Source organism: Bufo bufo, chromosome 2, assembly GCF_905171765.1.
Source record: "Bufo bufo chromosome 2, aBufBuf1.1, whole genome shotgun sequence".
Taxonomy (NCBI): domain Eukaryota; kingdom Metazoa; phylum Chordata; class Amphibia; order Anura; family Bufonidae; genus Bufo; species Bufo bufo.
In genome coordinates, this window is record NC_053390.1 from 413,165,631 (window position 1) to 413,182,519 (window position 16,889).

The 16,889-nt window shown below is 43.8% G+C and overlaps 1 long non-coding RNA gene across 1 annotated transcript; it reads right to left on the reverse strand.

Moving 5' to 3' along the window:
• Window positions 1–1,166: 1,166 nt before the first annotated feature.
• LOC120989290 lies at window positions 1,167–16,686 on the reverse strand. Its single transcript, XR_005776247.1, has 3 exons — window positions 16,674–16,686; window positions 6,740–6,748; window positions 1,167–1,292 (listed from the first exon to the last, which is right to left on the reverse strand). It is a non-coding gene; the product is annotated as an uncharacterized LOC120989290 (long non-coding RNA).
• Between the last annotated feature and the right edge of the window lie 203 nt (window positions 16,687–16,889).

The window sequence follows — 16,889 nt, forward strand, 5'->3', positions numbered from 1 at the left end:
TAAGTTACTGCTTTCACAATCCAAACAGGTGATAGTGAGCCCAGGTACAGACCTACGGGTATAATTGTATAAGGGTATTACCCCTTCGTCATTCACTGAAGGGACCCTCATTTTGGGGGGAGATCTTAACCTGGCATTGGACCCTTCAAAAGATTCCACTTCCAGACATGCCTCTATCTCTCTGAAACAGATACGTAGGATCCAAATTAGTCTGGCTGATTTGGGAATATCTGATGTCTGGAGGATACTCCACCCGAGTGATAAGGACTATACCTATTTCTCCCAGGTCCATAGATCCTATCAAAGGTTGGACTATTTATTTCTTTCTAATACTGCCCTAACGTCTGTCACTAGCGCATCGATAGGTTCTATAACAGTGTCGGACCATGCCCCAGTAAGTATATGTTTAAGGCTCCAGGACATACCACCAAAAGCTTGGTCTTGGCGACTCAATACTACGCTCATAGAAGAAGTGGTTAATAGAGACATGATGAAGGATAAAATATTAGAGTATTTCAAGGTTAATGACATACCCGACACTTCAAAAACCATATTGTGGGAAGCTCATAAAACAGTTGTTAGAGGGGAGTTGATTAGCCTGGGTACCAGGGTGAAAAAACAAAGAGCAAAAAAATAGAACAACTCCTGTTACAAATCTCCATATTAGAAAAACGGCACAAGTCCATTATGACAGATGATGCTCAAAATACTTTGAGTCTCTTACGCTCCCAATTGAAGGATACGCTCAATGTTAAGTCGGCCAGAGCCCTGCAAGCGTTAAAGTTTAAGTACTATTCACATGGGGATAAGGGATCTAAACTAATGTCATCTCTATTGAAGGCCCAGAGAAATAAGACCTTTATTTTTTTTTTATTTTTTTTTTTAAATATATCTACCATTTTATGTTGAATGACAAGATTTAACAGTTGAACCACCATCTTAAAGGGAACCTGCCACCGGGAACCTGCGCACAGAGCTGAGGACACGGGCCGCCAGACGGCCACCAGCACACCCGCAACACCCAGCGCCCACAGCCCTGTGCGCTTCCACCGTGCAAAAAAAACGATTCGATACACATGCAAATCAACCCGAGACGAGTCCCGTCCCCGACTCATCTCAGGGACAGGACTCATCTCAGGCCAATCCGCACATGCACCAAATAGCCCCCTCTACACAACAAAAGCACACAGAGCCACGGGGACTGGGCACCGCGGATGCGCCAGCGGCCATCCAGCAACCCGCGTCCCCAGCTCCACACACAAAATCCCGGCGACAGGCCCCCTTCAATCATACTGCCATTTTGTGATATCTTTTCAACATTTGTTATGTACAGTCAGGTCCATAAATATTGGGACATGGACACAATTCCAAAATTTTTGGCTCTATACACCACCACAATGGATTTGAAATGAAACAAACAAGATGTGCCTCAACCGCAGACCGCCAGCTCCAATCCGAGGGCACTCACATCCAAACCAGGCGAACGGTGCAGGAACCCCAACAGCCCGCACATGTGCCACCCACTTGTTAAGGCACCAAAAGTAATGGGACAATTGGCTTCTCAGCTGTTCCATGGCCAGGTAAGTGTTGTTCCCTCATTATCCCAATTACAATGAGCAGATAAAAGGTCCAGAGTTCATTTCAAGTCTGCTATTTGCATTTGGAATCTGTTGCTGTCAACTCTCAAGTTGAGATCCAAAGAGCTATGTAACAAGGTTAGGGGGCACACCAAGTAATATACGGAGTGCAAGGGGCGGTGAAAGAGCATGAAACAATAAAACCTAACCCAAGAAAGGGTCACCAGAACCACCCCATAAATGCACATCCGACAATGAATCAGTATAAAAAGTATATAAAGTTTAATAGACACACCAACAGACACATTAAAAAATTGTATACAATTAGAACAAAGTGCGGTATGCAATAGATATAATATATAACCAGCACATACAGGTCCACTGAATTGCCCCACCATAGGCACAAATAATAGAAACCAGCATATAATGATATCAATATAAAGCATAAAGAGAATGTACTATAAGGTGAGACCTCTGAAAATGCAAACAGACCTGAATATGGTCACAATGGAGGGGCCAAACCTACATGAGCAGCTGGTGCAGCGGACCTGGAGAAAATGAGAAAGCGCCCCGCACATATGCAAACTGTTGTAATCTCCACACCGCCCACCTGACCCGGATGCAAACACCCCCAAACCAAAGCTGGCAGTCTGCAGCCAAAGCAGATCCCGTTCATCTCACCCCAAATCCACTGTTTTTTTTATTATTATTATCTTTATTACTTGAAATATAAAAACAGATTACAGTACAAGAAAAAAGAGTTTTTTTTTTTTCATTTTCCTTTCCCCTTATCCCCCCGCCCCCCTCCCCATACCTGTGGTGCGTCAAAACACAAAAAAAAAAAGGAAGGGAACAATTATACAAAGTGGTCAAATCCTCCAACCGCCCCATATCTTAGTCCACTTCTCCTCAGCTTCCCTCTGTTTGTAGATAATTTTCTCATAATTTTTTACCTTGTTAATTAGGTTTATCCATGTATTCATCTCTGGAATACATCGAGCAAACCAAGTCCGACTCACCAAAACTCTGGCCAACATCAGTATTCTACCTAGGAAAATCTTTTGATATTTATGGTTGTTTATTTTGGAAAAATCATTAAGCACAAACACTTGTGGTTCGAGGGGAATTCGTATTTTTAATTTATAGCGGATAAAGTTGTTGATACTATTCCAGTATTTTATAAGTTCTGGGCAGGTCCAGATCATATGAAGATAATCCGCACCTGAAGTATCACATTTAGGGCAATTAGAGGTGTCTCTTAGCCCACATTTATTCATCCATAAAGGGGTAACATATAATCTATGACAAATATTAAAATGTACTAAAACATGGTTAAAATTCTGGGATAGTGACCCTAAATTCCCAAAAATATTCTCCCACCCTTCTACTTGTATATTCGGACAATCCATCTCCCACGCTCTTTGTCCTGGTGATTGTGTATCACTAAATCGTGCCTTAAGTAGTGACTTATATATATTTGAAATCTTCAATCTAGGCAGTGTCCCCCCTACCCAATCGTTCAAAAAAGATGAACTATCTATATCCAACACCGATTTATCGTCCAAACTGGAAAATGCTGAACGCAGTTGAAAATATCTAAACCATGAAACATTTTCTATATTATGTGATATCTCTATAAATGACTTAATCTCTCTATCCTTTACTACCTGTGAGATATACAAGACTTTATTTTTTTGCCAGAATGTGTCAGCTGCAATATCATCTAACCTTTGTAAGTGCAGGTTATGCCAAAGAGGCGTGAATGTAAGTGAACCCTTTACCTTCAACCATGTCCTAGTAGTAGCCCACACTTTCAGGAGTAGTTTTGTAGTCTCTCTATAGCCCTGCTCATAGCTCCTCAATAGCCCAGATTCCAGAAGAGTGAATATATTACTATGAGCGTGGCCACCCACTATTTTCCCTAGAAGTGCACTATTTTCTGATTCATAGCACATCAATAACTGCGTAGCAATAAAATAACCTTTGAAGTAAGAGAGATTTAAACCCCCACACTCCAGTGATTTATACAAATGTTCTAACTTTATTCGCAAGTTAGACCTTTATTAGTGCGGTAAAGTCTAATAAGGGTAATAGACTGACCTCGACCCCAGCCATAGCTGAAGAATTCTGTAAATTCTACACTTCACTTTACAACCTAGAGGAATAAACGGATGCTCCTGGGATTTCTCCCCCCCCCCATATACAGGATCATATCGACTCTTTTCTCCATTCCATCAAAATACCTACTATCTCAGAAGCAGGGAAAGCTAGCCTCTTAACACCTTTCACAATACAGGAGATAGAAAAAACACTTCATACTATCCCTTCTGGTAAAAGCCCGGGTCCTGACGGGTTCCCGATTGCCTATTATAAAAAGTTCAAAGAGGTATTGCTGCCACACTTCACCAATATGTGCAACTCTCTGATGTTGGGTTCCTCCCTCACTCCCCAGGCCCAGTTGGCACATATAACTATTTTGCATAAAGAAGGGAAGGATTCGGAAGAATGCGGTAGCTATCGACCCATTTCCCTCCTTAATACGGACCTGAAGTGGTGGGCGAAGCTTTTGAGTCAACGCATATCAAAACTGCTCCCAGACCTAATAGGGGAAGAGCAGGTGGGTTTTGTGCCGGGGCGGGAGGGTAGACACAACGTCAGTAGAGTACTGCATTCCATATTTTTAGCTAAAGAAAGAAGGTCCCCACTTTTACTCTTAGGGACAGATGCTGAAAAGGCGTTCGACAGAGTTAATTGGCTTTTCATGAAATCCTGCTTAGTTGCATTTGGCTTTCCCTTACAAATCATTGACGCAATTTTTTCACTGTACTCAGCCCCCTCGGCCAAAGTACTGGTTAATGGAACTCTGTCGAACGCCTTTCAGATTAGAAACGGAACTAGACAGGGATGCCCCCTTTCCCCCGCCCTGTTCGTTTTGACTTTAGAGACACTTCTCTTGAAATTTAGACAATCCCCCAACATTAAAGGATTAAGAATAGATGGCGTACATCATACGATGGCGGCGTTTGCCGACGACCTTCTACTGATGATAACGTACCCAGAAGAAGCTATGCCTCATGTCCTTTAAGAAATTTGGAAGTGTCTCTAATTTTAAAATTAATATGGGGAAGTCTGAAGCTTTAGGAGTCTCATTGGACCCTGCTAAAAAGAGACATTTAGAAGCCTCGACCCCCTTTAAATGGCCCTCTGAAGCTATAAAATATTTAGGGATAATGATACCGGCTAATCCAGCTCGCCTCTTTAGACTTAATTATATCCCCTTATTAAATAAAATAAAAACGTTTCTCTCTAAACCCTCGATGCCTAACCTCTCTTGGTTGGGGAGAAAAAATGTTTTGACGACGTATATTCTTCCTCAGGTTATGTATACATTCAGGTCTCTTCCAATCCCTGTCCCAAAACTATTTCTGAATAAACTTAAAACACTTATGGGTAGATTTCTCTGGGCAGATAAAAGAGCCAGACTCTCTTTTTTGCTTTTAACCAGACGTAGAAAACAAGGTGGTATCTCCCTCCCGGACTTGTCTTCGTATATTCAGGCTATCCACCTGGAAAGATGGTTGGCCCTGTCCAGGCCGCAACCTCTCCCACTGCATGTTTCTCTAGAAAGGGCTCTATTAGGAGTGAATCAAGAACACCTTCTGTGGAGACACAGTAGCAAGATCCCCAATAGACAAGCAGTTAAGAGTGAGATTACGAGGTGTACCATTATGCACTGCAATGCTTCCCCAGCTCTCCACATGTGTGGGAAACGTCTTTCACCCATAATACCCCTTCCGCTACTGCCACATATACTCTCCACTAATCCACTTAAACGGTCTAGGGTTTGGAGATCTTTTCATAATCTCAGAATGGGCGACCTAGCTAGAATTCCCCCGAACTCTGACTATTATTCTGCCCTTACTGGAAACCCTGCAGTTGCAATAAATATGATCCAGAAATGGGACTTTGAAAGCACATGTGCCAAATTTTCAAGGTCTTCGCACCTTCCCCTTCCAGATCCTACCTGGCTGGAGAATTATGTCCTTCTCCCTTCCATTCCCCCAAAGTGCCTTTCTTTAATCTATAGACAATTACTAGCTGGGAGGGACCAGAAGACCCCAGCTTATTTGAGGGAATGGGAGAGAGAACTGAATATCACAATTGATGATCCAGATAAAGCATTTATACTTTCTCATTCCCATGGATTCTCTAGGTGTGTGAGGGTCCAAGAGAATTCGGTCAAGATACTTACTAGATGGTATCGAACACCGGAATTTCTTCACAAAATTAACTTAATCCCTTCCAATAAATGTTGGAAGTGCACTACTGGAATAGGTAATATCTCACACATCTGGCGGACTTGTCCTGCCCTGAGACATTTCTGGCATGAAGTTGAAACAACTATTAACAAGATTTGTCGCATCCAAATTGAACTCACAGGCCCACTGATCTTACTGTGGCGCCCAGAGAAAAACTTTAAGCCAAATAAATCTTCGCTAACCCCTCATATGATCACAGCTGCAAAGCTCCTTATTCCCATCAAATGGAGGGAGGTGGACCCCCCCACTTTGACCATGTGGTATGATAAAATGAATCTTATGTGTCGAATATAGGAATTGGCGGGGTGGGAGAACAACAACAGGAGTGTGTTCCTTAAAACTTGGCAACCTTGGCTTATGCACATGGAGGAGAAATATGCCCAGGCCAAGGGTTAGTCCACCTGGTGCCCCCTTTCCACAAATCTGGTGTTGTGGATTTTGCATTCCCCAATTGTTCACATTTTTTATACCCAAGAGGTTAACGGTTTATATGTGACAGGTCTATGATCGAATGCTTGATATCCTGACTGACATGTATTTTTTCCCCCTATGTTCTTATTGTTTAATGTTATCATTGTCTGTCCTCTAATTTTGCTTTAAACAATATGGAGCGAGATCCTTGGGGGGCCTTGGGTCTCTTAACCAAATTTCTACCCAGGGCCTATGATTAAAGTAGCATGATTGGAAGAGTTAGTAGACTCTAGCGTAAAGTTTTGGCCACAAGTGTCCCTTACCTGCGGCTTGGGGTACCGGGAGCCCCTCCAGTTGGTCTTATCTCCATCTTGATTGATTATCAGAGTGGTGACTTATTGATGATTATACATGCTTTAATCTCTGATGTACTTACATGTGCTGTGTATGTCTTTGTATTGACATAAATAAAGATAAAAAAAAGAAAATGAAAAAAAAAAAACAGTTTTTTTGTTGTTGCCACTATTCTGGTACAGGGGCTTAATAAATTCCCTAAATTCCCACTATAGTGGGTTTTTTTTTTTTTGCCTTCTTTTGTGATTAAAAAAACATGCATGATTATTATTTTGCATCATTTTTTTTTTTACAGATGTCTAAGGAATAATCACCTGAAATAGTTCATGCCCATATCAAACCCTCAAAAACTGTGAAAAATGCTATGCAAAGGCATAAAAATTGCACTGCTTGTAATGACTTTCCTAAAGTACCATGTGGAGACATAAAAAAAACAGTAAATTAAACACTATAAAACAGCTAAAAATGACAAAATATAAGACTTTGTGAAATTAGCCCCTTGCTTCTTCTTCTTGTGGTAAAAATATGGTGCAAAAAAAAATTCCATTCAAAAAATACTGGTGAATTTCATAATGCACTATAGACTTTAATAGCTAGATGTAAAAAAAAAAAAAAAAAAAAAGTGAAAAAAAACTGCAGAAAACTGCAGTAAAAAGTGCAAAAATGGCAAAAATGTATATGGGAGTAATTTATGATTTCATATATATTTATATTTTTTCAAAAGTATGCAACATTTTGGTATTTTATGCTGCTCATATCACTTTTGAAAAGTGGGTGGGAGAATGCATGTGGATAGCTATACTATTAGCACCCAGCAAACCCAGGCAGGTGCTGGGCCAACAGTGCCTCGAGGGCCCATTCCACTGATATAGCTTTGCATAAAACTATGGCAGAAAGCCTTTGGCTTTATTAGACTTGTAAGCCGCAATATACAAGTTCAAGCCTGAGTTCTAGGACACGCATGCTGATTATGTCAGTGGGCCTCTGATGCAGATCAATAAGTCCCTTATCATGGGAACCGGATTAGGTGAGTAACATTTTTTTAGGGGCGCAGTTAATGGTGGGATATACAATATTGCAGTAAGAGACGTACAAGGAGGGCATCTGTCCTGTGCGGAGGCAGAAAAGCTGGCATTTCTACAGAGGGGAATAAAACGTTGCACTATTGCAAGTGGGGCATAATTACAGAGAGGAGCATTAAAGGGGACGTTATGCCTCAGAAGAGCACAAATGGGGGCACTATTTCTGAGTGAGGGCATTAAAGAGGACACTTTTACTAGAGAGACATAAAAGGGGACACTGTTCCTGAGAGGGGCACAAGAGGGGGCACTATTGCTGAATGAGGCATAATGGTGACATTTTTACTAAGTAGGGCAAAAAAAGGACATTCTTACTGAGTAGGAGAATAAAAGGGGCATTACTACTGAGTTTGGGGCAGAAAAGGGAGCATTATTTTTGAGAGTACCAATTGGAGCAAGGGAGCACTATTAAAGGGTTTGTCTCACTTCAGCAAATGACATTTATTAAGTAGAAAAGTTAATACAAGGCAATTTCTAATGTACTGTGATTGTTCATACTGCCTCCTTTTCTGGCTGGATATATTTCTCCCTCACATTATACCCTTCTCGTTTCTCAGGTTATGACCACCCAGCAGCCGTGGCCGTGCTTGCAAACTATAGGAAAAGGCATAAGCTTCTCTGGTGGCTGGAACCACGGGAGTACGCTTAGGTTGGCACTTTTTCCTATAGCGTTTTCTAAGCCTGGCCACCATCGCTGGATTTCAGGGTAGTTGTAACCCACTAAATATGAGCAGTGTATAATGTGAGGGAAAAATGAATCAAGTCAGCAAAGGAGGCAATATGGACAACCACAATACATTAGTAAGTGCCTTGTATTAACTTTGTTTACATTGGTGAAGTGAGACAACCTCTTTAATGTATTACTGTGAGGAGGGCACTTACCGTGTGGAGCCTACAGTCAACATAAAAGGGGGGTACCAATACAGTGTGGGGAACCAAGGGTGGCATTATTACCATTTGGGGCACTATGAATAAGGAGTTTGTTTAGAGGGTACAGAAAAGATGGGGATGGTGAAAGTGAGGAGCCAAAGATGTATGTGTGTCAAATTTCACAGATATAAGCATAGTTGGGAGAAGTCATCATGGTGGTCTGGACTGGAGTAAATGTCACCTGTAATTCACAGGATGTAATTGTACCCTATACACTTATATGGTCTGCAGTGCAACTGGTATCTACCATTATAGGGTCATGGTATGGTTCACTGCTGTTCAGTAACAATATGGTGGTAATATTCAGTTACTGGTGGTTATATGTGGTCGTGATGTGGCATAGTGTTGTATAGTGTTAGTATTGGATAATGTTGGTCTTGTTATATTGGGTTTTGTTCAGTAACAGTAAGATGGTAATATGTAGTAATAATATTTGCTCTTTGTATACTGGCATTATTTGGAAACTGTTGGTGTAATTTATTAAGACCGGTGATATACGCTGGTCATAATACCCATGCGCTGGTGGTGGATGCGCCTCATGTAGAGGTGCAGGCCCTTATTGCAGTTCCATATGATACAAACTCAATATATACATGACCTTTTCTGTCCAAAACACAGACCTTCTTCAGACACAGATTGCGGAGTAAATCAAATGTACATTGGCAATGCAGCTGTGTGAAATGGTACTCCCACTAAAAATAGGCTGCCCCTATACCTAGCAGGAGTACCGTATAACAACTCTGTATCACCAATGTGCGTTTGATTTACTCCTCTGCAATCTGTAACTGAAGAATGTCCGTGTTTTGGACTGAAACATTATGGGGGAGATTTGTCAGAACTGGTGTAAAGGAAAACTGGCTTAGTTGTCCATAATAACCAATTAGATTCTGCCTTTTGTTTTCCAGAGCTCCTTTGGAAAATGAAAGGTGGAATCTGATTGGTTGCTGTGGGCAACTAAACCAGTTCTACTTTACACCAGTTTTGATAAATCTCCCCTATGTGTATAAAAACATTTACTGACAAAAAAAAAAACGCACCAAGAATGAGTTGTTAGAATCAAATGAAACTTTATATGTATGAATGGAATGACAATATATGTGATAAGTGATTTCAATATTAGAGAGAAAGGGTAAGTTTATTGTACAATTGAAACAAGTCTCTAGTACCATGTTGGACCACCTGGAGGCATACAAGTTCCATATGGTTACTGCAGCTAGCCACCTTTCCCAACAAAAAATACCGGCCAAGTTAAGCCACACCCCAAAGGGGGAGTGGTTGTGGGGTTATATAGCTTAAAATGGCTGTTAAGTCACTATGTCATAATGTGGCTCCCAGTATTAATAATGCCCCTATTAGTGCCCCCCAGTAATATTAATGCCTCCATTAGTGCCCCGCAGAATTGATAATGCCCGCTATTAGTACCCACCAGTAATAATAATGCCTCCATTAGTGCCCCCCAGAATTAATAATGACCTCATTAGTGACCCCCAGTAATAATAATGCCCCATTAGCTCCCCCCAGAATTAATAATGCGCCCATGAGTGCCCCCAGTAATAGTTATGACTCCATTAGTGCCTCCCAGAATTAATAGTGTCCCCATAAGTGCCCCTCAGTAATATTAAAGCTCCAATCAGTGTCCCCCAGAATTAATAATACCCCCAGTAATAGTAATGCCCCCATTAGTGTCCCCAGTAATATTAATGCCCTAAATAGTGCCCCCCAGAATTAATAATGTCCCCATTAGCACCCCCAGTAATAGTTATGCCCCCATTAGTGCCCCCCAGAATTACTAATGCGCCCATTAGTGTCCTGACCCCGGTGCCATCTATTGGAGGAGGTGAGGTTTTATTTTTCTTAACACAAGTGGGGGAAGGGGTGCGGCTGGTAAAGGCTGGACCTATGAGCGTTCCAGAATGGAAGTGCTCATTAGTAACAGTCCATATATAAAAATTACCGGCACTGGCAGGGGCACTAAATTACCGGCCTGGCCGTTGTGTTCCTAGCCAGGTGGCAACCCTACCTGTGGCATATTTCACCACAAATGTTGCAGCTAGTTCTGTGGATCCTGCACACTCGTAGGTTGCTGAAGCTGGTGTCCCAGCTTGTCCTGTAAATGCTTGATTGCCAAAAACTCTCATGACTAGGCAGACCAAGGAAGTGATGCAGTCTGGGGGAGACATTCCTAGCAAACCCCTGCTGTGTGTGGGTGAGCATTATCCTGCTGAAAAATGCCAGTTGGAAGCCCTGCTGTGAGAGGCAACATGTGGCCGCACATATCCTATATGTCCTGCACATATCGTTGAGCTTGTGTCCTTCTTATAACTACTAGGGATGAATGACTGACATATGCGATGGCTCCCCACATCATCACACCAGCAGTTGGGGCAGTGTGTCGCTCCACAACAAAGGCAGAATTGAAGCTCTCATCCCGAGGCCTCTATACTCAAACTCAACCATCGCAGGATCCCAAAAATACCTGGATTTCTCCCTAAAGACAATATGGTTCAAGTCTGTCGCAGTCCAGGTTCCTTGTTCACACCACTGCAAACAATGGCAATGATAGCTGTCTATCAATGGTCAGGCACGTAATGGGCGCCATGACACCAAATTTCCTTCTTCAAATCGTCTGGAAATAGTGGAAGGTGCCAACTGTGTCTGGATGGTGTACAATGAAACCGTGAAATCTGCACATGCTTGTCAGTGGATTAAACAATTCTCTATATTGGCCATGTGTACGAGCGCCCTCACGTAACTCCTGCTCCCACTACCTGCTAACAGCTAAGTCAGAACGCAGTTGGCGGGATGGAGGACAGGTCATCCAAAAGACCGTCCGGCTTCTCTAAGTCAAATGATCTGCCCCCTCTCAAAGATTGTCAATTGGGCAAAATGTCTTTGATTGTGTAGTAAAGGCATGTCTAGCAATCAACGATTTCTCACCGAGGTACACCACCCAAAAATAACCTCTGTGAGTCTTTTTATAGGGCATCAGGGGAAGCACTTTTTCATCCTCTTGCGGCAAGACCCAGGGTCTAATCCGACCAGACCTATAATCATTTACACATTTGCCAGAGACCTAACTGCATGCCAATTTTTTTGCAAAAATCAAACATTTCTATCTAGGTGCGTTTTTTCTTTTGTTAATGAGTGTATATACGTGACTACTATTGTCTACAAATACAGTTTTTCCTGTTCAAAAAATGTGGAAAATCTGGTATGTGTGAAAAATGAGCATCTATGCATATGTTTTATTCTTATGCTTCATTTACAGTACTCGGTTCCCATACATAAAAGGTCCTGGTGTCTTCAAGTGTGATGAGAGTTCTGCCAAGATCATTTTGATAAGGACTTATCTTAACGGACTGAAAGAAAGAAAAAAATGTTATGCCGGAAAGAGTGAGGAAAATACCATTTATCTGTCTGATACCTACCTAACTGGTTTATTCTATTTCCCTAGTTTGTCATTCCTTATACTGTGAATTTAATTTGCATTTGTAAAGAGTAAAGACATTTTTTCTTGCTAAACCTGTTGCCAATAAATTTCTGTGCATCACGCAATACTGCAATAGTAGTTAAACGATAATCTCTAAGCCTAGCATTTTTGCTTCCTGAGATGGGCAACAGGATTTTTTGTGACTCACTTGTAAAATCCTTTTTTCAATACGTTTATTGGGGGAAATAGGAGACCCTGGGTATAGTTGCTGCCACAAGGAGGCAACACTAACAAACAAAAAAAAAGTGTTAGCTCCTGCCACCAGTTATATCCCTCCCTCCAGAAGCCCTGGACCCCACATAGGGAAAGGGAGGACGAGTCAAACCGGCTGAACTCAGAGCTCACCCTAGCATGAATGACAACCAAATAGACTGCCCAACAGGCACCTGGTGAACAGAAGGGACCAAAACAACTGGCTACCGACCAGCGAATGGACTGTAGGATTGACCAAGGAGACCTAGTGATCTAGGGGACCTAGATGGTTTAGCCTACGGGGAAGAATTCACCTGTCAGGAGGAAAATGGTTGGTAAAAACCCCAGGACTAACCCTGCTCTAGAAAAATATAAATAGCAAGATGAACAAGAAAATTAACCAAAATCACGGTAAGGAGGAGTATCCAGTGGAGATGCATGGGGCCAGAGTGGCTCCTTGAGAAAATTGTCACCAAGCAGAAAACCACAAATAGGAGTGCTGCAGAGAGCACCTCTATCCATGGCTCTGCAGAATCGCTGAACAAATTACACGTTGATAAGCTGCGGGATGACTCTTTAAATTGAATAATTCTAGGCGCACTAAAAACAGAAACATTAGACGAAGAAACAGAAAGATGGTCCAGGGAGACTGGAGAAATAATCCAGTAGACCAAAGTAGAGAATTGCTATGACTGTGGCAAGCAGCAAAGACAGATAGAGTAGGTTGTAGGCACCCTGTAGATATATACATGGAAGAAAGACTGATGGAAGGTTGCTAAAAAGGAACGAGCCTGCACACCAACAGAATATGTCAAGGTGAATCTTCACAGTCAGGTCAGAGATAATTCTTCTAACCCAGAGTTTGAGTATGAAAGATGATGACCCAATTAGTGACAAGAAGTCTGGAAAACCCAGACCTGAAAAGCATCCATTCCCATAAGATGATGTGCTCCAAAGGCCTAGACCTGGACATTGCAAGGTCTTCTAGGGTAAGAGAAAAAGCCTTGCAACTGGGGTCTTAGAGAACCCTGTCAAGCCTAGGAACAAGACACAGACTGTGTCCAGAATAATCCCAATGACTGAAATAGGAGCAAACAGGTGCCTGAATTGTAGTGTCCCCACTAGATAAGCGTGGGCACTACACAAGGGTCAATTGGTGTGTGCGCTACTCCTCCTCACTGGGGACAGGAATGTTATCTCTAATTGTGCATTTTATGTAATTTATAAGGTATTGTTTGTATGCAATGTTTCCCTGTTATATGCATTATCAGGCCTAGTCTCTGTAGTTAGTCATCCCAGACGCTAGAGGGAGCTAGAGTACCCCTGGTATAAGTATTCAGGCCCAGACAGGGAAAGAGAGTTGAAGGTCAGGAGTCTACAGAGACAAGCTAGAAGGCTCAAGCCAGAGCTTTCTCCTGACATGCAACTAGACAGTCCAGGCTTCTAGTTGCCACCAGGAGACTAGTAGAGGGATCCTAGTCTACCTGCTGATCAAGAGAGCCATGGTTAGCTCAGAAGATCTACCCCAGGGGAAGAGGTTACCTCCTGGAAGCAACCCTGTAGTTCCTACCAAGTCGAGCAGAGTAAACATGTCCAGCTAATACAAGTAAGCTGAAGGGCAGAGAGAGTAGAAGTGTAAAGCAAGAATGAGTACCTGAGGAGGATTATTTACCAAGGATAAAAGCCTACAATAAGGTATCCGGACCTTGGGATTAAAGCCAGACAGGAGTTCTAGGGAACAGTGTACACTATCTCCGAGGAGTCTGTACAGCCTGATTCTGTGCATGTGGATGTTTACCCTCTGTGTATCTTGCCAAAGTACCGTATACCTGCCATAACTGTGAAACCCTGCTTGCGAAGTGTACTTGACATATGGAACTGAGTTGCCGTCTAACTGTATAAAGTGGAATTGATTACAGTAAAGCAAAGTTTGGTTCACCCTGCCATCTGTGTTCCTTGCTTATTAAGACCTTCCACCGGTGTGCCACCGTTACCGGCACTGGCGTCACGTATCTTAAAGGGACCTTGCCCCAGGCACATAAAACACCTGTAACACCCAGGGCACCTCATCCATCACCAGGCCTGGTCCCCGAATCCAGAGTGTGCCCCAGAGGACTCTTGTGCCAGCCTCTCCTTCACTGCTGTATGCCTGCCCAGGGTTTCCTTATATAACTGTGAGTGACCCTCGCTTGCCATTGACCGTGACCTCACAATCGCATTACCCTGCATGTCTGGCGTACCGCATAAATTGGCGTCAAGAACAGGATCCGAGCATATCTGCGCCATTGTTGGATTACAAAACTGTGTGCCATTATCCACCTAAAAAGTGACTAAGCCCTATTGCTTTATTGAAAAATTGCTGGGCTAAAGAGAACTTTAATAATTTGCGGTGTGAAGATAGTGTGTTCTGGACTGTTTGCTGCTTATTTAAGCCACCGCTTGCTGTCAGTGAACAGACAGCGTTTTGCTAAAGATGGCCGCTGAGCTTGCTTGAGTTTACTGCTGCGTCATCTTCATCCTGAATTGGTGGTAAAAGTTGGCGCCTTTTTGCTGAGAAGAGCGGGAAAACGCTCAAAGTCGGCACCACCGCCCTGTCTGGACATTTGCATGTCTGTAGAAATGGACTCCGCCTCCCCATACTGGAGTACCTGGGGGGCGGCCTCCCAGTGCAGTGGGAGGATCTGTCTGAACTTATTGGCGCCACCCTGTTGCTCTCCAGAGAAGGATCGAGCATGTTGGAGAGTGAAGACTGCTCTGTTGGGATGTCCGTGCCTGATTTATTAAAAATGGAAGATGTTGGTGTAGAGCCAGAGGACGCTCCACCGGCCTACTCTCCGGGACCGGAGAGACCCGCCTGCCCGCCACTGGGGAAAGAACCGGAGAACTACTATGGCTCCTGGAGAGACTTCTTTCAGCCCTCATTCAAGTGGTCAGCACTAATGGCAGAGATCCGGGAGGCCGCCATAAAGAAAAATACCAAGACTAAGATCTACTACGAAGAACTGGCTAAGTCCGTTCACGAACGTCACCCTAATACCCAACCCCGCCTGGAAAGGAGAAAGGGGTTGGTTGTGTCTTTTGATAAGAACCGTGGCTACGGGTTCATACAAGATTATATTACTGGCAGAGACTTATATGTCAACCGGAGGTCCGTCAAGCGGGATTACCTCCCCGAGCATCTGCATAACCTCCGCGAGGGAGAGGAAGTAGAATTCACCCCTGCCGAGAGCCTGCGAGGCCCATATGCTACTGCCGTGACCCGTCCTAAGAAAGAACCGGAGGACTGGGAGGCAGATGAGGACTACTCTGGCTGCGAGTTCAAACCTGTGCGCTCTCCAGAACAGGCCCATCACGCATTCCAAGAGCGGGGCTCTTTCATTGGCCCTAACGTCTTTTGGCAGCCAACTGTGTTAGAGAAATGGGTGAGTCCCTATCCATCCCCCAAGCTGCCTCGCCGGGAGAAAACAATCCAAGACATGGAGAATCTGAAAGGACTCCGCGTTACCCTGGAGAATATCCGGAAGGGTAGGAGACCTGATGCGCCACCGGAACCTGCAGCGGCCGCGTCCGATGCATCCTACACTGTACCTGCGCCGGCGGCGACAGCAGAAGACAGCGATTCTGAGACTGAGAGCCTGGGTGACCGGATCGTCCGTCTGGAAGAGAAGTTGCGGGAGCTACGCAAGATTGCCACCGCCAGGATCCAGACGCCGCCTAAGAAGGAAGAGGTAAGGGTGCCTGTCTCCACCCGTAGGCCACCTTCTGCTACCACCGCTCCGTCGGGGCTCCCAAGAAGGCCCTCTAACCCTGTGACTTGCTGCGCAGAGTCAGTTATTCCAAAGCCCACCGGACCGCTTGCGGCGGCGGTATCTAATCCAGCACAGCCTACCATAATCATGCCTGGACCGGTGCGGTCCACAACTGTCCTTACCCCTAGGCCTATGGGGCCAATACCTATTAGGGGTCCCTTCATGCTGCAGCTGCCCCCTAATACTGTAATGTGGGCACATCCGCCTGTGGAGGATTACTACAGGCCTTATTTGCCAGCAGAGCTGGGTGATTATGATAAGCCCTTGTGAATTAGCCTGCTAGGCCTTTGATTTGCTTTGCCAAGGGATTATTTCTGAAAATTTAGCCCTTTCAGGACAGGAGTCCTTTGTTTTTGGTCCTTTGTTGCTGCTGCCAGTTCACCCACGGCTTAGTGGTAGTGGTCACCCACTGAAATAAAAATGTCAGCAAAGCCATGTGTGTTTCCAGGACCTCCTGCCTACTTCTACTATCCCACACCAAGTTGTGCCTGTTCCTTTGTTGCACCTTAAACCCTTAACCCCCTTTTCAGGTTGATCAGGGGTATTACAGCATTCGTTTTTATGCCATTTGGAAAGTGTGGGCTATCTTTCATGTGCTGTCATTTGATGGTGCAACTTGATGCTAAGGAACCGTGCCCAGTGATAGACTCAAAAGTACCTGAGCCTCTGAGATTTTTACTCTTTTAAGGAAACGTGCCCAGAGATGGACTCCACTGTAAGCGAGCCTC